The 26,923-nt window shown below is 43.5% G+C and overlaps 3 non-coding genes across 3 annotated transcripts; 1 reads left to right on the top strand and 2 right to left on the bottom strand.

Moving 5' to 3' along the window:
- Window positions 1-9,133: 9,133 nt before the first annotated feature.
- Window positions 9,134-9,205, bottom strand: TRNAP-UGG (transfer RNA proline (anticodon UGG)). The gene has a single exon. It is a non-coding gene; the product is annotated as a tRNA-Pro (tRNA).
- Window positions 9,206-16,859: 7,654 nt separating this feature from the next.
- On the bottom strand, window positions 16,860-16,931 carry TRNAP-UGG (transfer RNA proline (anticodon UGG)). The gene has a single exon. It is a non-coding gene; the product is annotated as a tRNA-Pro (tRNA).
- Window positions 16,932-17,264: 333 nt separating this feature from the next.
- On the top strand, window positions 17,265-17,336 carry TRNAP-CGG (transfer RNA proline (anticodon CGG)). Its single transcript has one exon. It is a non-coding gene; the product is annotated as a tRNA-Pro (tRNA).
- Window positions 17,337-26,923: the final 9,587 nt, after the last annotated feature.

The raw sequence follows: 26,923 nt of genomic DNA, 5'->3' as shown, positions 1-26,923 counted from the left end.
GCTCAAAATTTACAAAGACACAAATTTAGACAAGGGCAGAAATCCCTCACTGCAATGGAGCACTAGCTCCGTACTCATAATATGAAGCCTCCCAGAGGCACTCTTACAACACTAGAAAAGAGCTGACGTGCTCTCAGTTTCCCACGCCTATACAAGGTGACACCAAAAATATCTTACACCCTTTTGGCCTTCATTGACCCAACTTACAAACTGAAACAGGGGTATATCATACCCAACCTATAGGGCCTTCGTGTAAAAGTAATAATGGCCCGAACACAAAATGATGTGAACACTTGAAACCTAAAGGGCAATAGACCGATGAAAACAGGGACTATTCCCAAACTATGGATGTGACTCCTATAATAAAGAAATTTTAAGACATTACGGAAAGGAAGGAAATCAGTTACAAAACATAGTCACCTCAAACCAAAGTGAAAGGGAGCTCGAGAGGGTAGGTCATTCTCTATCCCCGATTTACAGTTAAAGATTTTAGGAAGTTTTTACATAAGCCGGCAGAAAATTACATTTGTAGAAAAGGTTACATGGTTAAAGTTTCGACCTTTCCCTCAGGTTAAACTGCGGAGCTAGCAAGAGTAAAGTTGTTAAATGGCCATTACCTTGCTGAAGACCTGCTGCCTGATGAAAGAGGCGCCTCCCGCCTCCTGCTCGACACACACACTTAGATGTTGATCAAATGGCCAAGAGAAGAGAAAATCTGCAGTTTATAAACCGTCGGGGAAGGTTCGAGACCTTTCATGAATAAATTAGCCACACCCGCTCAATTTTATTGGGTACCTTAAAGTTACACACCAAATCGAAGAAGAAGCCTGTGATAGGCTGAAAATCAATTACAGAAATCAGGGATAGGCTGGATTCAAAACTGGCGGAAAGAAAAGATAAATATTGCCAACCCAAAAATAATTGAATATCAATTAGTAAAAAAACTTATGAATACAAAACTTCTTCAAAAACTTTCTTTTACTTCGCACCAGGGAGCATGATCATAGTTTTCTAGCAGTGACATCTATGAGAGAATTTCCAAACTTCTTGATGAACGGAAAACAAAACCAGTTGAAATTCACACAGTACTGGAAACTTCACAATAACCAAAATTACGGTAGTGACATCTTCTGAAAAAAAAGGTTTAAATAGGTCTAGTTTCAAGTTCAGTGTTTCTCCTGTAGGGGAGTTTTTTTTTTTGGCGCAAGATTTAAATGTGCGGCGTAGAGGTGTACCTCCCGGTACAATAATAATGATAAAAGCAAACACAGCCCCATGACATTACCATTTCCAAATTGGTATTCATGGCAGCATCATTCCATTACCTACAGCAGGTGTTAAACCATGTACTTACAGTTCCCCGTTGACGCATCGTAATCGTACAGTCATTGTCTCACAGAAATGAAGTGAGAATTATTTTAGCTTAAAATCCTAACCTAAACTCAGTGAGCAGAGACAGACGATATTTTGCAGTTTCACTCGCTTCCTGAGTATAGTTTCATCAATGGCGGACGTGCCAAAATTTACCTCACGACGATAAACACGATTATATTCATGAAGCATGGCACAGAATTCGCTAAATTACATCCATAAGAAAGGAAAATTATTTAAAAACCACAAGCTCTACCAACATTACAGAGTGCATAGACACAAATTACAAAATGGGCCTACTTGTATTTCGCGCTTGGCTCTGGGCAATCTAAATATTTACCCGAGTGTAATGAAAAAAAATATTCTACATGTCCCATCAATTAATAATCACAAAATTTCATTTAAAAATGAAATCTAAAAATAGTTTAATGACAATTGATTTCATATTATACCTCTATTTTTATTAGCAACACTTGCAAGTGGCTATACTGTTATCATATTGATATTTTTGTTGTAATCTCTGATGCGTAGCGCTGAACATTTCGAGTGTCAACTACTACAACTAACATACCTTACCCAAGCTAGCTGGCTTGTCGCCGTAAGACGCTGTGAACGTCGATGGTGGCCAACAGCTTCCGCCTATCCCAGGACAAGGAGGCTTCAAGCGCATGCGTCAGCACAACTACTTGAATTTCGCTGGGTGGCTCTTTTTCGCGCCGGCAAAGTAAGTCTATTTCCCTGGAGAGTGCTGAACTGTTGTAGAGTGATCGGTTTGTCGGATTAACTGTATTTGGCTTGACTTAGCTGATCGAAATTTTTAAACTTGATAAAAAGCGATCTTTCTTTCTTTCTTTCTTTCTTTCTTTCTTTCTTAATCTGCTTACCCTCAAGGGTTGGCTTTCCCCCCAGACTCTGCCGCCTCACGGGCAATGTCCTGGAGCATGAGACTCGGGAGAATGACCAATACCTCGCCCAGGAGGCCTCACCTGCTATGCTGAACAGGGGCCTTGCGGGGGAATGGGAAGATTGGAAGGGATAGACAAGAAAGAGGGAAGAAAGCGGCCGTGTCCTTAAGTTAGGTACCATCCTGGCATTTGGCTGGAGGAGAAGTGGGAAACCACGGAAAACCACTTCCAGGATGGCTGAGGTGGGAATCGAACCCACCTCTACTCAGCTGACCTCCTGTGGCTGAGTGGACGCCTTTCCAGCCCTCGTACCACTTTTCAAAGTTCGTGGCAGAGCCGGGAATCGAACCCGGGCCTCCGGGGGTGGCAGCTAATCACACTAACCACTACACCACAGAGGCGGACAAAAAGCGTTGTAAGGAATAATAAGGAAATATAAATACAATATTCTTTGGCTCATCAGTGTGGTAGCTGGGGTTCAGCGCACGCCATTACTGAGAGTCTATCTACTCCGCCTGAAATTCAAAGCAATCACTCATGCTTCACGCCAAGAAGTAACCAGTAGTTGTCGGAATTAAGAACAATTGAAACCCGTCGTTGGCGGTGGCCGATAAACGCACTTACTGTAGAGTGTCCGTCACATGATCGCAAGTTCGCGAGATCATTTCCAGCTGAAGTAGACGACGTTTTGTAACGGTAGACAAAGATGTTGACACTCATAGTCATTGCTGCTGCCGTGTAAAATGTCTCAGTTGACAGGGTACGTGCATAATTGTTTCGCCTTCGCTAATTCTTCTTCTTAATCAGCTTACCCTCCAAGGTTGGCTTTTCCCTGGGACTCAGCAAGGGATCGCACCTCTACCGCCTCAAGCAGTGCCCTCGAGCTTCTTACTCTTGGTCGGGGGATACAACAGGGGAGGATGACCAGTGCCTCGCCCAGGTGGCCTCACCTGCTATGCTGAACAGGAGCCTTACGGGGGTTTGCGAAGATTGGAAGAGATAGACAAGGAAGAGGGAAGGAAGCGGCCGTGGCCTTAAGTTAGGTACCATCCCAGCATTTGCCTGGAGGAGAAGTGGGAAACCATGGAAAACCACTTCCAGGATAGCTGAGGAGGGAATCGAACCCACCCCTACTCAGTTGACTTCCCGAGGCTGAGTGGATCCCGTTCCAGCCCTCGTACCACTTTTCAAATTTCGTGGCAGAGCCTGGAATCGTACCCGAACCTCCGGGGGTGGCAGGTTATCACACTAACCACTACACCACAGAGGCGGACTTTAGCTAATTCACATACAAAAACGAAATGTCAAAATTGGTAGCCACGCCGCCTAGATGATGATTAGGACTCGGAGTTGAAGGCCTAGAAATTGCCTAAATAAATCCTGTAAATAGACCGAAAAGTAAAAAAAAAAAAACTTAAAATCTTGCAAAATGATTGTAAAATTGCTATCCAAACGCGTACATGATTTTAGTTTTAATTATTTAATGAAGAAAGATAATGTTTTAAAATATTCTGGTGATATTCAAAATACCCGTACAAACTTCTCCTTTCAGACAATATATGTTTTTAGATGAATATAAATTAAAAAAGGAATTCCGTGTTTGTTAAGAAACTACTTGCCGTATTTAGAACAATGGTTTTTTCCCCCTAGAACGAATTCAGCGTATCCGCAATGGACATCTTGCAGAAAGAAGTTGACTTGAATAATACACTGACTGACAGAGCATATGCAACACCAAGAAGGAGTGGTTCGAAAGGGATGAAAGTTGGGGAAAAAACAGAGACGGTACGGACGAATAATTGATGTTTATTTCAAACCGATATGCAGGTTACACAATGCGCACGGCATCGACTCAGTAGGATGTAGGACCACCGCGAGCGGCGATGCACGCAGAAACACGTCGAGGTACAGAGTCAATAAGAGTGCGGATGGTGTCCTGAAGGATGGTTCTCCATTCTCTGTCAACCATTTGCCACAGTTGGTCGTCCGTACAAGGCTGTGGCAGAGTTTGCAAACGGCATCCAATGAGATCCCACACGTGTTCGATTGGTGAGAGATCCGGAGAGTACGCTGGCCACGGAAGCATCTGTACACCTCGTAGAGCCTGTTGGGAGATGCGAGCAGTGTGTGGGCGGGCATTATCCTGCTGAAACAGAACATTGGGCAGCCCCTGAAGGTACGGGAGTGCCACCGGCCGCAGCACATGCTGCACGTAGCGGTGGGCATTTAACGTGCTTTGAATACGCACTAGAGGTGACGTGGAATCATACGCAATAGCGCCCCAAACCATGATGCCGCGTTGTCTAGCGGTAGGGCGCTCCACAGTTACTACCGGATTTGACCTTTCTCCTTTCTCCACGCCGACGCCACACTCGTCTGCGGTGACTATCACTGACAGAACAGAAGCGTGACTCATCGGAGAACACGACGTTCCGCCATTCCCTCATCCAAGTCGCTCTAGCCCGGCACCATGCCAGGCGTGCACGTCTATGCTGTGGAGTCAATGGTAGTCTTCTGAGCGGACGCCGGGAGTGCAGGTCTCCTTCAACCAATCGACGGGAAATTGTTCTGGTCGATATTGGAACAGCCAGGGTGTCTTGCACATGCTGAAGAATGGCGGTTGACGTGGCGTGTGGGGCTGCCACCGCTTGGCGGCGGATGCGCCGATCCTCGCGTGCTGACGTCACTCGGGCTGCGCCTGGACCCCTCGCACGTGCCACATGTCCCTGCGCCAACCATCTTCGCCACAGGCGCTGCACCGTGGACACATCCCTATGGGTATCGTCTGCGATTTGACGAAGCGACCAACCTGCCCTTCTCAGCCCGATCACCATACCCCTCGTAAAGTCGTCTGTCTGCTGGAAATGCCTCCGTTGACGGCGGCCTGGCATTCTTAGCTATACACGTGTCCTGTGGCACACGACAACACGTTCTACAATGACTGTCGGCTGAGAAATCACGGTACGAAGTGGGCCATTCGCCAACGCCGTGTCCCATTTATCGTTCGCTACGTGCGCAGCACAGCGGCGCATTTCACATCATGAGCATACCTCAGTGACGTCAGTCTACCCTGCAATTGGCATAAAGTTCTGACCACTCCTTCTTGGTGTTGCATTTGCTCTGTCAGTCAGTGTATTTCGGTTAAGCACACTACAGTGACAGAAAATGGAATTGCAAACAGTTGGCTTTGCAGTATATCATAATAGTCACCTCTAGGTTCTTGGGTGTAAATTTTCGTCGGTTTTAAGACAACACGTTGCGAAACATCGAGAAACTTCTCTCCGCATCATCAGGTGCTAAGGGTTCACACCTGAAACAGGTGAGAACTTACTCTTGAAACACACTCTCGTAAAATTATTCTCCTAATCTTGCACATAATTTAATACAATAATTCATTTCCTTTAATTTTCATTTTTTTTCCTTACTGTACCGGGAGGTACATCTCAACGCCGCGCATTTTAAATTAGCGCCTAAAAGAACTCCTCTATCAATGAAAAGTGAAACCAATAATACAATAAGTTAGAACTTTAATCAGACGATGTCACCACCGAAATATTGTGTAATTTGGTTATTGTGCAGTTTCCTAACCTGAGTGAATTTCTCCTTGTTTTGTATGCCGTTTATCAAGAAGTTTGGACATTCTTCTACAGATGACACCACTAAAAAATTTATGATCATGTTCTCTGGTGCAATGTGAAAGAACTTATAATTTAAAGAAGTTTTGTATTTCTGGGTTTTTGTAACTGATTAATGTTCATTTATTTTTGGGTTGGCAATATTTCCTTTTTCTTTCCGCCAGTTTTGAATCTGTAACTAATTTTCAACCTATCACAGGCTTCTCGTTCGATTCTGAGTGTAACTTTGAGTTTAACCAATAAAATTAAGAGGGTGTGGCTGGTTTAGTCTTGAATGATCTCGAACCTTCCCTGAGGATTTATAAACTGCGGCATTTCACGTTTCTTGGCCAATTGATCGTCGTCTATCTGAGTGTGGGTGTGTGTGTGTGTGTGTCAAGCAGGATGTGGGCGGCCTCTTTCGTCGGCAACCAGAACATCTATAAGGCAATGGCCACATAACTTTATTCTTCCTTACCTGCTATGCTGAACAGCCTTGTGGAGGGATGGGAAGCTTGGAAGGGATAGACAAGGAAGAAGGGAAGGAAGCGACCGCGGCCGTGTCCTTAAGTTAGGTACCATCCCGGTATTTGCCTGGAGGAGAAGTGGGAAACCACGAACCCACCTCTACTCAGTTGACCTCCCGAGGCTGAGTGGACCCCGTTCCAGCCCTCGTACGACCTTTCAAATTTCGTGGCAGAGCCGGGAATCGAACCCGGACCTCCGGGGGTGGCAGCTAATCACGCTAACCACTACACCACAGAGGCGGACAAATACATAAAAATAAATAATAAAATACAAAAGAAGCAATGACCGCCTCGCGACATTACAATTTTGAAATTGGTATTCACGCAGCATCATGACATTGTCCGCCTCTGTGGTGTAGTGGTTAGCGTGATTAGCTGCCACCCCCGGAGGCCCGGGTTCGATTCCCGGCTCTGCCACGAAATTTGGAAAGTGGTACGAGGGCTGGAACGGGGTCCACTCAGCCTCGGGAGGTCAACTGAGTAGAGGTGGGTGCGATTCCCGCCTCAGCCATCCTGGAAGTGGTTTTCCGTGGTTTCCCACTTCTCCTTCAGGCGAATGCCGGGATGGTACCTAACTTAAGGCCACGGCCGCTTCCTTCCCCCTTCCTTGCCTATCCCTTTCAATCTTCCCATCCCTCCACAAGGCCCCTGTTCAGCATAGCAGGTGAGGCCGCCTGGTTGAGGTACTGGTCATACTCCCCAGTTGTATCCCCCGACCAAGAGTCTGAAGCTCCAGGACACTGCCCTTGAGGCGGTAGAGGTGGGATCCCTCGCTCAGTCCGAGGGAAAAACCGAACCTGGAGGGTAAACAGATGATGATGATGATCATGACATTACCAACAGAAGATTTTAAACATCCTATATACAGTTTCCTGGTGACGCATCGTAATGGTACGGTCATCTATTTTACAGAAATGAACTGTGACATTATTACTTGATAAAAAGTAGACGGGTCCGCCTCTGTGATGTAGTGGTTAGCGTGATTAGCTGCCACCCCCGGAGGTCCGGGTTCGATTCCCGGCTCTGCCACGAAAATTTGAAAAGTGGTACGAGGGCTGGAACGGGGTCCACTCAGCCTCGGGAGGTCAATTGAGTAGAGGTGGGTTCGATTCCCACCTCAGCCATCCTCGAAGTGGTTTTCCGTGGTTTCCCACTTCTCCTCCAGGCGAATGCCGGGATGGTACCTAAATTAAGGCCACGGCCGCTTCCTTCCCTCTTCCTTGTCTATCCCTTCCAATCTTCCCATCCCTCCACAAGGCCCCTGTTCAGCAAAGCAGGTGAGGCCGCCTGGGCGAGGTACTGGTCATACTCCCCAGTTGTATCCCCCGACCAAGAGTCTGAAGCTCCAGGACACTGCCCTTGAGGCGGTAGAGATGGGATCCCTCGCTGTGTCCGAGGGAAAAGCCGAACCTGGAGGGTAAACAGATGATGATGATGATGATGAAAAAGTAGACGACGTTTTCTAAGGGTGGTCAAAGATGTTGGTACACTTTGTCATTGTTGCTGCCGTATAAAAGACGTCAGTTAATAGGCAACGTGCATAATTGTTTTGCTTCGGCGCGACGTAAAGCCCCTAGCAAAAAAAAAAAAAAAAAAAAAAAAAAATGTTTTGCTTTCACTAATTTACAGATCAAAAACGAAAGATCGAAATTGTAGATACGCCTCCTAAATGATGACCAGGACTCGTAATTTGAAGGGATATTATTGCATAACTACATGTAAAACGCCGGAAGATATAAAATAAATAAATCTGGCAAAAGAACGTAATAAATTATCCAAGTTCATTAATAACTTCCATTTTAACAATTTATGAAACCTGCCTCTGTGGTGTAGTGGTTAGTGATATTAGCTGCCAACTTAGATAGCCCTGCTCGTTTCCCGGCTCCGCCACGGAATTTGAAGAGTGGTATGAGGGATGGAATGTGAACCACTTGGCCTCGGGATACCAACTGAGTACATGGGGGTTCGGTTTTCTCCCCTGTTATTCTCTAGGGTGTTTCCCATTAATTCCAACGTCTCCTCCAGGCTAACTCAGGGATAATACCGCTTCCTTCCCTCTCCCTACCACATTCCCATCACCCTAAAGGCCTCTGTACATCATAGCGGGTGAGGCTCCCTGGGCGAGTTACTGGTCTCCGTCCTCGTTTGTATCCAACGACCCAGTGTCTCACGCTCCAGGTCACACTAACCTTGAGGCGGTAGAGGTGGGTTGCGTCGCTGGGTCTGAGAGAGAAACCAACCCTGGAGCCCGGCTCTCTGGCTAAAAGGTTAGTGTGCTGGCCTTTGAACACAGTGGTCCCGGGTTCGAATCCCGGCAGGGTCGAGTATCTTAACCACAATTGGTTAAATTCGCTGCCACGGTGGCTGGGTGTATGTGTCGTCTTCATCATCATTTCATCTTCATACCGGTGCGCAGGTCGCATACGTGAGGCAAATAAGAAGACATGCATCTGGCGAGCCGAACATGTCCTCAGGCACTCCCGGCAGTATGAGCCATACGCCACTTCTTTCTACCAACCTTGGAGGGTAAGCAGACACTGAAAGGAAGAAGGAAGAACGAATATAAATTTAACAATGTTTTCTGTAATTTTATCATGATTCTTGACATATTATTGTTTAGGATTAGAGACTGACTAATAGCCTTGACTTTCAAGCAGAGTAGAAAAACTCATAAAAGCTACCGATACGTATTTAGAGGGGCAAACCAAAATACACTGGGCTCGTCCGGGATTTGAACCCGGGACCTCTCGCACCCAAAGCGAGAATCATACCCCTAGACCAACGAGCCACGCTTCTGTGCCAATATCGGGAACAATAGAGATACACGTGATTGAATTCTGTCAGGGTAAGAAGATAAGTTTTCTATGTTGTAACAGGATACTAATAAGTGGGCTTCTCAGAAGCATTTATTGTTGTGCTTAGTTCTATTCAGAACTCTACCCTGTATCCTTAATTGCCAATGGAGTACGCTGGCATTCGATCTCATAACCTTGAGTATATGAGGCCAGCGTCTGGCCGACTACACACGGCTTCCATTACTGTGAACAGAGAGATCTTTCATAAACGCTGACTGATTGACATAACATGCGTCTCTACTGTTCCCGATTACGCTACAGACGTGTGGCTCGTCGGGCTAGGGGTATGATTCTTGCTTAGGGCGCTAGAGCTCCCGGGTTCAAATCCTGGACGAGCCGAGTCGCTTGCGTTTACCCCTTCAAAATACGTAGCGGTACAGATGGCGAGGCAGTGGAGTGTGGTGAACACGTTCGTTGATCCATCTGCAAAAACATATATAAAAGGAAGCAATCACTGTCCCGCCGCATTGCCATTACGAAATAGGTATTCACAGCATCATCATTACATTACCTACACCAGATTCTTAACAACATACTTATAGCTACGCCGTAACGCATCCTAATCGTATAGTTATGGCTTCAAGAAGTGATTTGAGACAATTTTGTAGCTTGAAATCCTAACCTAATCTCAGTGAGTAAAATACAGACGGTATCTTACAGTTTCAGTCGCCTACTGAACGTAGTTTCAGCGATGGGAGACGTGGCAAGGTATTCATCACGACGAGTAACACTGTTATCTTTACGAAGAATACCAAAGAGTTGCAAATTCCACCCAGAAGACAATAACAACACTACATAAATTCACAGTCCCTACCACCATTACAGGCAAACCCACTTCACCCATTATACATGAACACCACACACCAAAAAAAAAAAAAACCCACCTCCCTTGCACCAAACCAAACCAAACCGCATCACGCAACAGCCCGAAATACAATGGCCTGCAAATCGACCGCTGCTCAACCCAAAGGCTTACGGATTACGATAGGGCTCTCTAAAGACTAGGTATGCTCGCCCGCCATTATGGTTCATTCCTGCACTACGTTGGTAAGGCAGTTGACCGCCCGAGCCTAATATATCACTCTTTTTTACTGTTCTCGACGCTAGAAAATAATGCTAAACTAACATACTGTAAAAATACTCATTCTCAGTATTACTCAAACGGTTGCTCAACATAAATATTAGTGTATTTCGTACATTATTGTGTAATTTTACTCGAAACGGTGATTGTAAAAGCAAGGTCGTAGATAATTTACCTTATAATAAACAAACAAACTAGGCATGTACTCTCACTGGAGAAATATTAGAAAAAATAGCTTACTAATAAATCGTATTTTACTAATCTATTATTGATAAGTAGATAGGTTGTTCGTAAGCTATGCGCCGCGGTACCGTCTAACGAAATGAGGGACACCGTGGTATTGATATAGGCTACTGTCATTCTTTTTTTTTTTTTTTTTGCTAGGGGCTTTACGTCGCACCGACACAGATAGGTCTTATGGCGACGATGGGATAGGAAAGGCCTAGGAGTTGGAAGGAAGCGGCCGTGGCCTTAATTAAGGTACAGCCCCAGCATTTGCCTGGTGTGAAAATGGGAAACCACGGAAAACCATTTTCAGGGCTGCCGATAGTGGGACTGTCATTCTTAAAGCGTGGAATTTGACGAGGTAATCGGTCAGTGTCGAAGATATATAAATTGTGATAGATGATTTCGATACCACATGATCTCAGTCGGTATTTCATACTTGCGTAAAATTGATTCAGCGCTAATTTCAATGTTGTCAAAATAATAAGAAAAATATTCTTCGAACAAAAATAACGCTGAAATGTCATGTACGAAGACGAACACACCCAAGTAACTGGGATTCTTTAACTGTATTTCATTTTTCTAAAATTTAGTCCCTTTTATTATTTACTACTATTTAAAAAACATTATCTGTGCAAAATAAATTTTTGGTGAGTGTTTTTTTACAAGTTGCTTTACGTCGCACCGACACAGATGGGTCTTATGGCGACGATGGGACAGGGAAGGCCAAGGAGAGGGAAGGAAGCAGCCGTGGCCTTAATTAAGGTACAGCCCCAGTATTTGCCTGTTGTGAAAATGGGAAACCACGTTAAACTATCTTCAGGGCTGCCGACAGTAGGGTTAGAACTCTCTATCTCCCGAATACCGGATACTGGCCGCACTTAAGTGACTGCAGCTATCGAGCTCGGTTTTTGTGAGTGTTATGAATCTCATCAGCTTATGCAGTTGTAATGAACAGAGGATTTTAGTTTGTTCAACCGAACGTTCATGAAACAGATCTTATGTTATTATAAACTACACTCGGGAAGAAAACAGGAATAGAGTAACTACTTCTATAGCTGAATCTTCTCTCCCAACCTGAAGTATTGCACTGATAATCAGTTACCAGTGACTTGTGAGGGGATTGACCCACGAGGTGTGGAGAATATTGACAATTTTTTTACTTTGGCGATGTTAACTTCTTTTTTACAGAGATTCCTCTGCTTTGAGGAGAAGTAGTATGATTTCTCAACACGACTCACCTTATTAAACTTCAAAGGTTTGCAACATTGGTTAACTTGCTCAGGCAGCATATTAAAAGAAAGATATTTAGGTAATTTTTACAAACTTATTGTCTTATTTTATTACCGTACAATATTTACAAAACAATAACATTCCATTCCTTGCTTACATTTTTCTCTTCTTTTCCGAAGCAGTTCCATACATTTCACTTCGTTTCCGTACATTTTTTTAAAAGTCCACAACGGTACAGGATCGAATTTTGAATGTTTTAAATGTTGGAGAACATATACTGGTGCATTTATCATTCAAACTTTTCTCCGTTACAAGATTTGCACAATTTTGCATTATATAATGCTTATAATCACTATATACGACCTCACAGTTACAAATTAATTTCATAACTTCAAAATTTGGTTTCTTTAAACCACCCCAATTTTAATATTTCAGAGCTTGAGTCAGAAAGCTCATAGCTTAAAACCTGTTTGCATATAGGCCTACCACAAAAATGCATTTGTTGAACTGCCAAACAAAGCAAAGTCACCTCCATACAGGCCATGAGGGCCCTTGGAGGAGTGGAAGGTAAAGGCTTCCACCATTGTTAACCTCGGCACGTGATGGGGTAGAGTGGTTAGAGCTCTACGCCCGGCCGCCTTTGCCCCCAGGAATTAACCTGGTACTCAGGGCCATATGCACTTCCGGAAGTGGAAATCTCGTTTATTAAATTTTACGACTTCCTGACGGGGATTCGAACCCACGTCCTTCCGGGCGAACCGAGCACGCCTTTACCGCCTCGGACAGGCAGCCCCTGTTGTACTACCACCAACGTTAAACAAATTATTTCTGTCATATGAAGTTAGTTTTGACAAATATCATAACTGTGGTGTTTGGATGTTGAACTCCTGTTCCCGGAGTTTGGGGGAAGAACTGAATATTGAATGATCGATGTGACTGATTTAAGGGATGTAGTATTGTCAGTGGGAGCTGGATGCAGGTTTAAGTCAGCAGTTGAAGTAGAAGGTGTAGCAGAGGGAGTGGATGCATAACGCAGACCAGAAGGGAATCTAAACAACCTGTATTCCGCAGTAGAAACATTACTACAATTAGGTGCAGAACAACCCACCATTATGTAATAAATATCCACACAAATATAGTACTATTCCGTCCCTGCACGCGGTGATTAAAGCAATACGTTCAATGTGACGAAGCGAACGCTCGTAGGAGAAACTAGAGTTTGATCACATGGCACATTGAGCATGTATGAACCAAAATGGCGGCTAAGCATACCCATCTTATAGAGCCTTAGATTACGAGGTGACGTGTGGTGAGCACGACGGATTTCTCGGCCGTTTTCTTGGCTCTCCGGACCAGGGCCGCCATCTCACCGTCAGATAGCTTCTCAATTGTAATCACGTAGGCTGAGTGGACCTCGAATCAGCCTTCAGATGCAGTTAAAAATCCCTGACCAGGCCGGGAATCGCTCTCGAGTCTTACGGGTACGAGGGAGGCGCCCTAAACTTACACAGCGAGGATGGCGTCCCTACCACCATTACAGGCAAATTCTCCAGTGAACAGTAACAAAATACAAAACACTTGTACTTCGCGCTTGGCTCTATGTTCATGCTGCGCAACCTAAATATTTAACAGAGTGCGATGAAAAATGTTCCGAGGTATCTGTGGAACAGCAGAAGTGAAAGAAGGTGCGGGCTGGAATAGGTCTCAACTACCAAATTAACGTTAATTTAAAACTTTAACAAAGGTTGTATTTTCTTTTCAAAATCAACAGATAACAACGGTTAACAATTCTCACTAGGTGAAATAACAAGGAACACTCAGGTACAATGCAAATTTACAAATTCTGGGCTACGAGCCCCAAAGTCTGAGTTCACGACTCACAACCACAATTATCAAAGGGCACAAGACCCTTAATTACATGGGGCTCTTGCTCCCGCTTAGTAGTATCAAGCCTCATAGAGGCACTTTCCAAAGAAACCAGAAAGAGCTGACCTGCTCTCAATTTTATAAGCACAAACAACTTTACTTCTACCTGCCCTCAAGGCACGCCAAGAAACAGGGGTATTTGATACCCAACCTACACGGCCTTTACATGAGGAAAATAAAACATCAGGTTAAGTTACTGGCCCATAATACAAAATTGAATGGAGGCGAAGCTTGCACTCCTAATACGCTTTTAAAACCTATTTGGCACTAGGCCGCTTACGCAAGGGATAATCCCATACTAAGGAGGTGACACGTATAAGAAAACTTTATTACATTAAGAAGAGAAGGACAACGGTTATGAAAACGTAGTCTCCTCAAAACAATATGAGTGGGAGCTCGAGAGGGTTAGGCACTCTCTATCCCAATTTGTAGTTAAAGAGACGGAATTTTCACCAAATGTTTTTTACATTTTATAGGTAGGTTACATGAGAAAAGTTTCGAACCTGCCCCGAGGGTTAAACTGCTGAGCTAGCAAGAAATAAAGTTATTAAACGGCCATTACCTTGTTGATGAACTGCTGCCCGAAGAAAGAGGCGCTACCCGCCCCCTGCTACATAATCACACACTAAGCAAGATGTCGATGAAGTGGCCAGGAGACCAGAAAATCAGCAGCTTTTATACCCTCGCGGAAAATTCGGGACGTTTCATGAATGATTACAACCCGCCCACAAAATTTTATTGGATAACAGCAAAAATTAATACACCAGACGAGGAAGAAACACCTTATTGGAGGAAAATTAATTACAGAAATTCCTGATTGGCTACATTCAAAACAGGCGGAAAGAAAGGATTATATTGCCAACCTACAACTGACAGAGCAAAATTATTTAAGACAAAACTTATGAATACAAAATTTCTTCAGGTAGGTACATTCCTTTACACCAGAGTGCGTTATCAGTTTTGGTAGAGACATCTGTTAGAGAATGTTCAAATTTCTTGATACGGAGCAAACAAACACAAATCGAAATAGACACAGTTCAGAACACTTCCAAATTGCCAAATAGTGACATCTTCCGAGAGTTTGTTAAAGTTCAGACTTTCTCCTGTAGAGGAGTTTCAACTGGCGCAATATTTGAATTAGCGGCGTGGAGGTGTACCACAGAGTACAAAAAACATTCCTCTACATGACACATCAATTAATAATCCCAAAAACTGTATGCATGCCGAAATCCCAAAAAAGTGTAATTACAAAGATTTCATAAGATAGATCTGCTTTATTAGCAAGACGTTGTGCAAGTGTCTATACAATTACCATATTGGTATTTTTCTTGTAGCCTCTGATGCGTAGCGTTGAATACTTCGAGTATTATATACTAAACTAAGATACCTTACCCAAGCTAGCTGGGCTGTGAATCTCGAGGGTGGTGTATCTTTCGCATATCCCAGTACATGGAGGTTCCAAACGCATGCGTCAACATAGTGACTTGAATTTCGCTGGGATGGCCCTCTGTCGCGCCTGCAATTTAATCCAGGTACCTGGAGAGTACTGAACTGCTGTAGAGGGATCCGATTTTCGAGATAGCCATATTTGGCTTGACTTAGCTGTTTGCAGTTTTTAATCTTGATAAAAAACTTTCTAAGGAATAACAAGAAAAATGTAAATACAATATTCTGTGGGTCACCAGCGCTGTGGAAGTTGGGATTCAGCGCAAGTCATTACTGCGAGTCTATCTACTCCGCTTGAAATTCAAAGCCATCAGCCATGCTTCACGCCAAGAAGTAACCAGTACCTCCCGGAATTCAGAACAATTGAAAGCTGTCATTAACGGTGGCCGATAGACCTACTTACTACAGCGTGTCGCTCACTTGAAAAAACGTTCGCCAGATCACTCCCAGCTCAAGTAGACGACGTTTTCTAAGGGTGGTCAAAGTTTTGGTACACTGTATCATTGTTGCTGCCGTATAATAAACGTCAGTTGATAGGCAACGTGCATAATTTTTTTGCTTTCACTAATTCACAGATCTAAAACGAAAGATCGAAATTGTAGATACGTCTCCTAAATGATGACCAGGACTCGGAAGTTGAAGAGATATTATTGCTTAACTACATGTAAAACGCCGAAAGATATAAAATAACTAAATCTGGCAAAAGAACGTAATAAATTAACCAAGTTCATTAATAACTTCCGTTTTAATATTTTAATGAAACCTGCCTCTGTGGTGTAGTGGTTAGTGATATTAGCTACCAACCTAGATAACCCTGTTCGTTTCCCGGCTCCGCCACGGAATTTGAAGAGTGGTATGAGAGATGGAATGTGAACCACTTGGCCTCGGGATACCAACTGAGTACATGGGGGTTCGGTTTTCTCCCCTGTTATTCTCTAGGGTGTTTCCCATTAATTCCAACGTCTCCTCCAGGCTAACTCAGGGATAGTACCGCTTCCTTCCCTCTTCCTCGTCTATCCCTACCACATTACCATCCCTAAAATGGCCCCTGTTCAGTATAGCAGGTGAGGCTCCCTGGGCGAGTTACTGGTCTCCGTCCCCATTTGTATCCCCCGACCCAGTGTCTCTCGCCCCAGGTCACACTGCCCTTGAGGCAGTAGACGTAGGTTTCGTCGGTGGGTCTGAGAGAAAAACCAACCCTGGGGCCCGGCTCTGTGGCTAAATAGTTAGCGTGATGGCCTCTGGCCACAGGGGTCCTGGGTTCGATTCCCGTCAGGCTCGGGTATTTTAACAATAATTGGTTAAATTCGCTGGCACGGGGCCTGGGTGTATGTGTTGTCTTCATCATCATTTTAACTTCATCACGGCGCGCAGGTCGCCTACGTGCGGCAAATAAGAAGACATGCATCTGGCGAGCCGAACATGTCCTCATGCACTCCCGGCAGTATGAGCCATACGCCACTTCTTTCTACCAACCTTGGAGGGTAAGCAGACACTGAAAGGAAGAAGGAAGAACGAATATAAATTTAACAATGTTTTCTGTAATTGTATCATGATTCTTGACATATTATTTTTTAGGATTAAAGACTGACTACGATAGCCTTGACTTTCAAGCAGAGTAGAAAAACTCATAAAGGCTACCGACACGTATTTAGAGGGGCAAACCAAAATACACTGGGCTCGTCCGGGATTTGAACCCGGGACCTCTCGCACCCAAAGCGAGAATCATACCCCTAGACCAACGAGCCACGCTGCTGTGCAAATATCGGGAACAATAGAGATACAGGTGATTGAATTCTGTCAGGGTAAGAAGATAAGTTTGCTATGTTGTAACAGGATAGGAATAAGTGGGCTTCTCAGAAGCATTTATTGTTGTACTTAGTTCTATTCAGAACTCTACCCTTACCCTTAATTGCCAATGGAGTAAGCTGGCATTCGATCTCATAACCTTGAGTATATGAGGCCAGCGTCTGGCCGACTACACACGGCTTCCAGTACTGTGAACAGACACATCTTTCATATTCGCTGACTGACTGACATAACATGCGTCTCTACTGTTCCCGATTTCGCTACAGACGTGCGGCTCGTTGGTCTAGGGGTATGATTCTCGCTTCGGGTGCGAGAGGTCCCGGGTTCAAATCCCGGACGAGCCCAGTCGCTTTTGCTTACCCCTCCCAAATACGTGGCGATACAGATGAAGAGGCAGAGGCGTGCGGTGAAGGCGTTCGTTATCCCAGCTGCAAAAAAATATATAAAAGGAAGCAATCACTGCCCCACGACATCACCATTTCGAAATTGGTATTTACGACAGCATCATGACATTGTCTACAGCAGATTTTGAACAATGTACTAATAGTTAAACTGCGGAGCTAGCAAGAAATAAAGATGTTAACTGGCCATTACCTTGCTGAAAACCTGCTGCCTGATGAAAGAGGCGCCTCCCGCCTCCTGCTCGACACACACACTTAGATGTTGATCAAATGGCCAAGAGAGGAGAAAATCTGCAGTTTATAAACCCTCGGGGAAGGTTCGAGACCTTTCATGAATAAATTAGCCACACCCGCTCAATTTCATTGGCTACCTTAAAGTTACACACCAAATCGAAGAAGAAGCCTGTGATAGGCTGAAAATCAATTACAGAAATTAGGGATTGGCTGGATTCAAAACTGGCGGAAAGAAAATATAAATATTGCCAACCCAAAAATAAATGAATATCAATTAGCAAAAACACTTATGAATACAAAACTTCTTCAAAAAATTTCTTTCACTTCGCACCAGGGTGCATGATCATAGTTTTCTAGCAGTGACATCTATGAGAGAATGTCCAAACTTTTTGATGAACGGAAAATAAAAACCAGTTGAAATTCACACAGTACTGGAAACTTCACAATAACCAAAATTACGGTAGTGTAATCTTCTGAAAAAAAAGTTTAAATAGGTCTAGTTTCAAGTTCAGTGTTTCTCCTGTAGGGTTTTTTTTTTTTGGCGTAAGATTTAAATGTGCGGCGTAGAGGTGTACCTCCCGGTACAATAATAATGATAAAAGCAATCACAGCCCCATGACATTACCATTTCGAAATTGGTATTCACGGCAAGTTGAAGTGAAAGTTTCGGACCTTCTCCTCAGGTTAAACTGCGGAGCTAGCAAGAGTAAAGATGTTAACTGGCCATTACCTTGCTGAAGCCCTGCTGCCTGATGAAAGAGGCGCCTCCCGCCTCCTGCTCGACACACACACTTAGATGTTGATCAAATGGAAAAGAGAGGAGAAAATCTGCAGTTTATAAACCTCTACAGCAGGTGTTAAACCATGTACTTACAGTTCCCCGTTGACGCATCGTAATCGTACAGTCATTGTCTCACAGAAATGAACTGAGAATTATTTTAGCTTAAAATCCTAACCTAAACTCAGTGAGCAGAGACAGACGATATTTTGCAGTTTCACTCGCTTCCTGAGTATAGTTTCATCAATGGCGGACGTGCAAAAATTTACCTCACGACGATAAACACGATTATATTCATGAAGCATGGCACAGAATTCGCTAAATTACATCCATAAGAAAGGAAAATTCTTTAAAAACCACAAGCTCTACCAACATTACAGAGTGCATAGACACAAATTACAAAATGGGCCTACATGTATTTCGCGCTTGGCTCTGGGCAATCTAATTATTTACCCGAGTGTAATGAAGAAAATTATTCTACATGTGCCATCAATTAATAATCACAAAATTTCATTTAAAAATGAAATCTAAAAAAAGTTTAATGACAATTGATTTCATATTATACCTCTATTTTTATTAGCAAGACTTGCAAGTGGCTATACTGTTATCATATTGATATTTTTGTTGTAATCTCTGATGCGTAGCGTTGAACATTTCGAGTGTCAACTACTACAACTAACATACCTTACCCAAGCTAGCTGGCTTGTCGCCGTAAGACGCTGTGAACGTCGATGGTGGCCAACAGCTTCCGCCTATCCCAGGACAAGGAGGCTTCAAGCGCATGCGTCAGCACAACTACTTGAATTTCGCTGGGTGACTCTTTTTCGCGCCGGCAAAGTAAGTCTATTTCCCTGGAGAGTGTTGAACTGTTGTAGAGTGATCACACTGATCAGTTTGTCGGATTAACTGTATTTGGCTTGACTTAGCTGATCGAAATTGTTAAACTTGATAAAAAGCGTTCTTTCTTTCTTTATCTGCTTACCCTCAAGGGTTGGCTTTCCCCCCAGACTCTGCCGCCTCACGGGCAATGTCCTGGAGCATGAGACTCGGGAGAATGACCAGTACCTCGCCCAGGCGGCCTCACCTGCTATGCTGAACAGGGGCCTTACGGGGGAATGGGAAGATTGGAAGGGATAGACAAGGAAGAGGGAAGAAAGCGGCCGTGTCCTTAAGTTAGGTACCATCCTGGCATTTGGCTGGAGGAGAAGTGGAAAACCACGGAAAAACACTTCCAGGATGGCTGAGGCGGGAATGGAACCCACCTCTACTCAGCTGACCTCCTGAGGCTGAGTGGACCCCTTTCCAGCCCTCGTACCACTTTTCAAATTTCGTGGCAGAGCCGGGAATCGAACCCGGACCTCCGGGGGTGGCAGCTAATCACACTAACCACTACACCACAGGGGCGGACAAAAAGCGTTGTAAGGAATAATAAGGAAATATAAATACAATATTCTTTGGCTCATCAGTGTGGTAGCTGGGGTTCAGCGCACGCCATTACTGAGAGTCTATCTACTCCGCCTGAAATTCAAAGCAATCACTCATGCTTCACGCCAAGAAGTAACCAGTAGTTGTCGGAATTAAGAACAATTGAAACCCGTCGTTGGCGGTGGCCGATAAACGCACTTACTGTAGAGTGTCCGTCACATGATCGGAAGTTCGCGAGATCATTTCCAGCTGAAGTAGACGTCGTTTTGTAAGGGTAGACAAAGATGTTGACACTCATAGTCATTGCTGCTGACGTGTAAAATATCTCAGTTGACAGGGTACGTGCATAATTATTTCGCCTTCGCTAATACTTCTTCTTAATCAGCTTACCCTCCAGGGTTGGCTTTTCCCTCGGACTCAGCGAGGGATCGCACCTCTACCGCCTCAAGCAGTGCCCTGGAGCTTCTGACTCTTGGTCGGGGGATACAACAGGGGAGGATGACCAGTGCCTCGCCCAGGTGGCCTCACCTGCTATGCTGAACAGGGGCCTTGCGGGGGTATGCGAAGATTGGAAGGGATAGACAAGGAAAAGGGAAGGAAGCGGCCGTGGCCTTAAGTTAGGTACCATCCCGGCATTTGCCTGGAGGAGAAGTGGGAAACCACGGAAAACCACTTCCAGGATAGCTGAGGAGGGAATCGAACCCACCTCTACTCAGTTGACTTCCCGAGGGTGAGTGGACCCCGTTCCAGCCCTCGTACCACTTTTCAAATTTCGTGGCAGAGCCTGGAATCGTCCTCGAACCTCCGGGGGTGGCAGCTAATCACACTAACCACCACACCACGGAGGCGGACCATCGCTAATTCACAGAACAAAAACGAAATGTCAAAATTGGTAGCCACGCCGCCTAGATGATGATTAGGACTCGGAGGTGAAGGCCTAGAAATTGCCTAAATAAATCCTGTAAATAGACCTAAAAGTAATAAAAAAAAAAATATTTAAAATCTTGCAAAATGAGTGTAAAATTGCTATCCAAACGCGCACGTGATTTTGGTTTTAATTATTTAATGAAGGAAGATAATGTTTTAAAACAGTATATGTTTTTAGATGAATATACTTTAAAAAAAGGAATTCCGTGTTTGTTAAAAAACTACTTGCCGTATTTAGAACAATGGTTTTTCCCCCCTAGAACGAATTCAGCGTATCCGCAATGGACATCTTGCAGAAAGAAATTGACCTGAATAATATTTCGGTTAAGCACACTACGGTTACAGAAATTGGAATTGCAATCAGTTGGCTTTGCAGTATATCATAATAGTCACCTCTAGGTTCTTGGGTGTAAATTTTCGTCGGTTTTAAGACAGCACGTTGCGAAACATGGAGAAACTTCTCTCCGCATCATCAGGTGCTAAGGGTTCACACCTGAAACAGGTGAGAACTTACTCTTGAAACACACTTACCTAAAATTATTCTCCTAATCTTGCACATAATTTGATACCCGTGACTTTTTTTTTTCAAACAATAATTCATTTCCTTTAATTTTCATTTTTTTTCCTTACTGTACCGGGAGGTACATCTCAACGCCGCGCATTCAAAATTAGCGCCTAACAGAACTCCTCTATCAATGAAAAGTGAAACCAATAATACAATAAGTTAGAACTTTAATCAGAAGATGTCACCACCGATTTATTATGTAATTTGGTTATTGTGCAGTTTCCTAACCTGAGTGAATTTCTCCTTGTTTTGTTTGGCGTTTATCAAGAAGTTTGGACATTTTTCTACAGATGACACCACTAAAAAATTTATGATCATGCCCTCTGGTGCAAAGTGAAAGAACTTATAATTTAAAGAAGTTTTGTATTTCTGGATTTTTGTAACTGATTGGTGTTCATTTATTTTAGGGTTGGCAATATTTCCTTTTTCTTTCCGCCAGTTTTGAATCTGGCCAATCAAAAATTTCTGTAATTAATTTTCAACATATCACATGCTTCTTGTTCGATTCTGAGTGTAACTTTGAGTTTAACCAATAAGATTAAGAGGGTGTGGCTGATTTAGTCTTGAATGATCTCGAACCTTCCCTGAGGATTTATAAACTGCGGGTTTTCACGTTTCTTGGCCAATTGATCGTCGTCTATCTGAGTGTGTGTGTGTGTCAAGCAGGAGGTGGGCGACCTCTTTCGTCGGCAACCAGAACATCTATAAGTAATGGCCACATAACTTTATTCTTCCTTGCTACCTCCGCATTTTAATCCGAGGAATAGGTCCGAATCCTTAGTTATGTAACAAACTTTTCTAAAATGTAAATCTTCTTTCGGCTAAAGTAAAAATCTCGTAGAACTTTAACGTTAAATCGGGGATAGAGAGTGAATTACCCTCTCGAGCTCCCCTTCATCTCGGTTTAGAGGTGACTACGTTTTGTAACTGTAATGTGTTAAAGTAATTTCTATACGAGTCACCTCAGTAGTTTGGGAATAACCCCTGTTTCATCGGCCTAGAGCCCTGTAGGTTTTCTAAGTTTTCATTTGCTTGGAGCGCAGTGGCTCCATTCCTTTTGTGTTTGGGCCAGTTACTTAACCTGTTCTTGTCCATGAAGGCCCCGTAGGTTGGGTATTAATACCCCTGTATAAAAATCATTTTTCAAATTGTAAGTGATTGCCTTGAGTAGGCTTGGAAAACTGAGAGCCTGTTAGCACTTTTTCAAAGTTTTTGTAAGGTTAACGAGTGCCTCTAGAAGGCTAGAAATTGTATTTCGGTAACAGGTGCTCCGTGAGTTAGGGGATTTCTGCCCTTGAGTAAATGTGTGCTCTTTGTAAATTTGAGCTGGGAGCTCAGACATTGTGAAGCGAGGGGCTTGAAGCCCAGGTTTTGTAAAAATCACTAAATTTGGATTTTCTTGTCTTGTTTCAAGTTTGTAATTGTACCTGATGTTTCATTGTTATGAAAAATTGTTAAGTTTGAAGTCCTAAATGAAATATAACCTTTGTTAAAATTTTAAATCAATTTTTGATATTGTAGATAGACACATTCACCCCGGCACTTTTCTTTAACCTCTTTCTGCTCCACGAGTATCCCCGTAACACTTTCTACAGAAAATATGTTAAAGGGGTAGTCGAAAGAAGGTGAAGTTGCAAGAAAAAGTAAGTTAAGGTATAAACATTCTAAACATGACTTGTAAGCCAAAAACACTGAACAAGGCAAACAGGACCAATAAAACCCACCATTTTCTGCCCTACAATGACCCGGAAAGAACATTAATTATGTTGAGCCTCTTCTTCGGACACTCGAAAAAGAATGACTTTCCTGACTTCTGAACCCTAACGATCACACTTCAGAACATCCGCTTTCTGTAGCTAAGGCTATGATTCACGTCAACTTCTTTCTGCAAGATGTCCATTGCGGATACGCTGAATTCGTTCTAGGAGAAAAAATCCATTGTTCTAAATACGGCAAGTACTTTATTATTATTATTATTATTATTATTATTATTATTATTATTATTATTATTATTATTATTGTTACCGTGTTTTAGCGGTAGGTAGAGGTGTAAGAAGGTGCGGGCGTGAATGGGTTTCAAACTACGGAATCAAAGTTAATGTAAAATTTAACGAGGTTATATTTTCTTTTCAATATTAAGTAATAACAAAGAACAGGTACTTAGTAGCCGAAACACAATTTGAAATGTACAATTACAGGGGTTACAGAGTTTGGGCTTCGAGCCCTGAGTTCACAATTCTTGAGCAACTAGCCCAACTTTCCGATATACAAATTTTAACAAAGGGGCAGAAGACCCCAATCAAACCCTGGAGCACTTGCTCCAAATTACACAGTTAAGCCTCCTCGAGGCACACAACACTCCGTTTCCAAAAGAGCCACACGCTCTTTAATTTAAGCCTCTCCCAGGCCACACCAAACTCCACCTTCAAGTTGTCCACAACGGACACAAACCCAGGGGTAAAATACCCAATCTACTGAGGTCTATTAAATGAAAAGCAGGTTAATTAAATGACCTCTAAAACAATTTGAGAGGAGGCGAACTTGCACTCCTAATACACTTTAATTTTAAGGCCTACTTTGGCTCTTAGGCCACTGATGCAAGGGCTAATCCCATACTACAGAGGTGACTTAGAAAAGAACAATTTGTTTTACGTTATCGAAGAATAGGTTGAGAAACAATAAGTTCACCTCAAAACATTATGAGTGGGAGCTCGAGAGGGTTAGCACTCTCTATCCCAGTATGTAGCTTTTCAAGAGAATAGAAGAAAAGACTAGTTACATTTTAGGAAAAGGTTACATGGTGGAACGCTTCGCACCCGCCCCGAGAGTTAAACTGCTGAGCAAGAAAAGAAAGAATTTATTAATCGGCCATTACCTTATTGTTGACCGCTGCCGAAGAAAGAGGCGCCTCCCGCCTCCTGCTAGGTACTTAACACACTGAAAGATGGAACAGAAGTGGCCCAGAGACCCAAAAATCAGCAGTTTAAATACTCTCGCGGAAGTTTCTAGGCGTTAGGGGAAAGAAAACACCCGCCCACAATGTTTTTATTGGATAGGACCCCGCAACAGATACAAGTTGGGGGAAGATACACCAGATTGGTCAGAAATTACTAAAAGAAATTCGGGATTGGATAAATCTAAAACAAGGGGAAAAAGAGGGGTATACAGCCAACTTAAACCATAACAGAAAGAAATTTAACAAGAAACAAACTTTGGAAATAAAAATTTCTCCAACAAAATAGTTCTTTGACTCCGCACTAGGGTGCACTATTGTTGATCTTCAGTAGTGTCCTCTAGAAGAGAAAGTTCACACTTCTTACTTCAAGCGAAACAAAAACACATCAAAAGTGACACAGTTCAAAAACTCAAAATTTTCCACGTGGTGACATCTTCTGAGAAAGTAGAGAATTAATAGAGTAGATAAAGTTCAACCTTCCTCCAGAAGAGGAGTTTCAACTGGCGCAACTTTTAAATAAACGGTGTAGAGGTGTACCGCCCGGTACAGACCTCCCCCCCCCCCCAAAAGTTCCTCCAAGGGGTAACACAGAAGAACATAAACTTTTGTTTGAAAATAAGTTCCAAGTTTTGATGTTGAGATTAAGATAACTTGCAGAAGTATTTGAGAAATTTCTTAATTCGGTTCCAAAATTTTGTTGTTGCAGGTGAAGTAAAGTCTTTATGTTTATAGAAGTTGAATTTCTGAAGATAAGCTTTTAATACTTAAAAGTGAAGGAAAAATTTGCAATGTCCACCAAATATTGCTGTTGAATTCCCAAGTGTAGTTATCTCTTATAGTAACTGTCCATGTAGTTGATGTTGATGAAGTTGGATGGCCGGACCGGCCGTTGCAGCTTGCGTCCAAAAGGAGGCCGCTCGGACCCCTTAAGTACCCTGAGATACCGCTCGCCCGCAGTATGAGGGGAGCAGAGGTGTTGAAACACGCCGCGCCCGCGGTGAACATATACAGGCTGCGGGCCAGTAGCAGGTCGTGCGCCGCACATCCGCCTTGGCCGGGAGGAGAGCTCCGGCTCGCCGTGCACATGTCGGCCTCGCTGGAGAGGAGGGGGCCCATCCCCCTCCCCAGTTACTGCACGGCGCTGCGCGGCTGCGGGGGCACTGAAACATTAAAGCTAGGCGGCAGAATTGTGTTGGACCATCGTCTTCATTGAGGGTACAGGCATTATGGAGAGGTTGAGGGGCCAGCGGCGTGTAGATATCCATGGCATTACATATTATGAAGCCACAGTGTAAGGTGGAGCAGGAGACGGGAGCGTGGTAATGGCCGTGGAAAGGACAGAATGGCAGTTTAACGGGTCGGGACAGGTTTTACAAAAATGCTTACATCTGAAACAAAATATTATAGTTAGTGCAGAATGCCTTAAAAGTGAAACTCAAAAAAATATAACCTTCATATCCTTTCAAAATAATATAAAGCAAGTTAACACAGAAATTACACCGGCTTCACCTGGGACAGGTGAACTCTAAATATCCTCTCGGTGGCTGGATTACTTAACAATAAGGTAACCGGCGTAAGAAAATCGAGAATGATACAAGGCCCCTGAAATCTGGGGGCAAGCTTGCCCGCGGGAACAAAATTTTTGACCATAACTCGGTCACCTACCTTTAAAGGGGTGGGTCTCCGTCCACGATCATACCTTTCCCTAACCTTTTCATGAGATACCTTAAGATTGGCTTTAGCCTTCTTCCAAAGATCTTTAATATTATCCGGATCTATTGTCTCGGGCAGAATGTCACTCAGAGACCAGAGGTTAGAGAGCGGCGTGTTGGGAACAAACTTAAACATCAAAGAAGCTGGAGTAAACTTGTGTGATTCATGAACCGCCGAATTCAAAGCAAACGCTAACCAATGCAGGGACGTGTCCCACCTAGAATGATCTTCATGATGATAGGCAATAAGTGCGGACCTGAGATTACGGTTAACCCGTTCAGCCAGAGATGGTTGAGGGTAATAAGCAGAAGTGGTTACATGAGAGATGGACAAGTCAAAACAGAATTTACGAAAAAGATTTGATGTGAACGCCTTAGCATTATCAGATACAATATATTGGCACGGACCAAAAGAAGCAAAAATAGAATTTAGACAGGTAATGGTGGACTGAGCGGTAGCCAGCTTAGTCGGAAATAACCAAGAAAATCTGGTAAAACCATTTACACATACAAAGATGAATTTGTTGGCATTTCCCTTCGACTGGGGGAAGGGTCCTACATAATCAATATACAGGCGTTCCATGGGGCGCGACGCTTGATGAGAAGACAAAAGGCCTACTTTAGTGGACATGGTGGGTTTACTGATCAAACAAGATTTACAAGCTTTTACAAGTTCCCGAATTTCACCGTCCATACCTTTCCAGATGAACATGTCACGAATCTTTTCACGAGTTTTAAAGATACCCAGATGCCCTCCTAATGGGGTCTCATGATAATACTTGAAGATCATAGGTACAAGAACTGCTGGAACAACAACTTTCATCATCTTATCATGCCTCGAAGGGCAACATAAAACACCATTCCTCAGAACATAAGGGACAACATGTTCCCCAGAAGAAAGGGTTTCCATTATCGGAGCCAGCGTCGGATCTT

The sequence above is a fragment of the Anabrus simplex genome, chromosome 4 (assembly GCF_040414725.1).
Source record: "Anabrus simplex isolate iqAnaSimp1 chromosome 4, ASM4041472v1, whole genome shotgun sequence".
NCBI lineage: Eukaryota > Metazoa > Arthropoda > Insecta > Orthoptera > Tettigoniidae > Anabrus > Anabrus simplex.
This window is presented reverse-complemented; position numbering and strand designations above follow the sequence as displayed.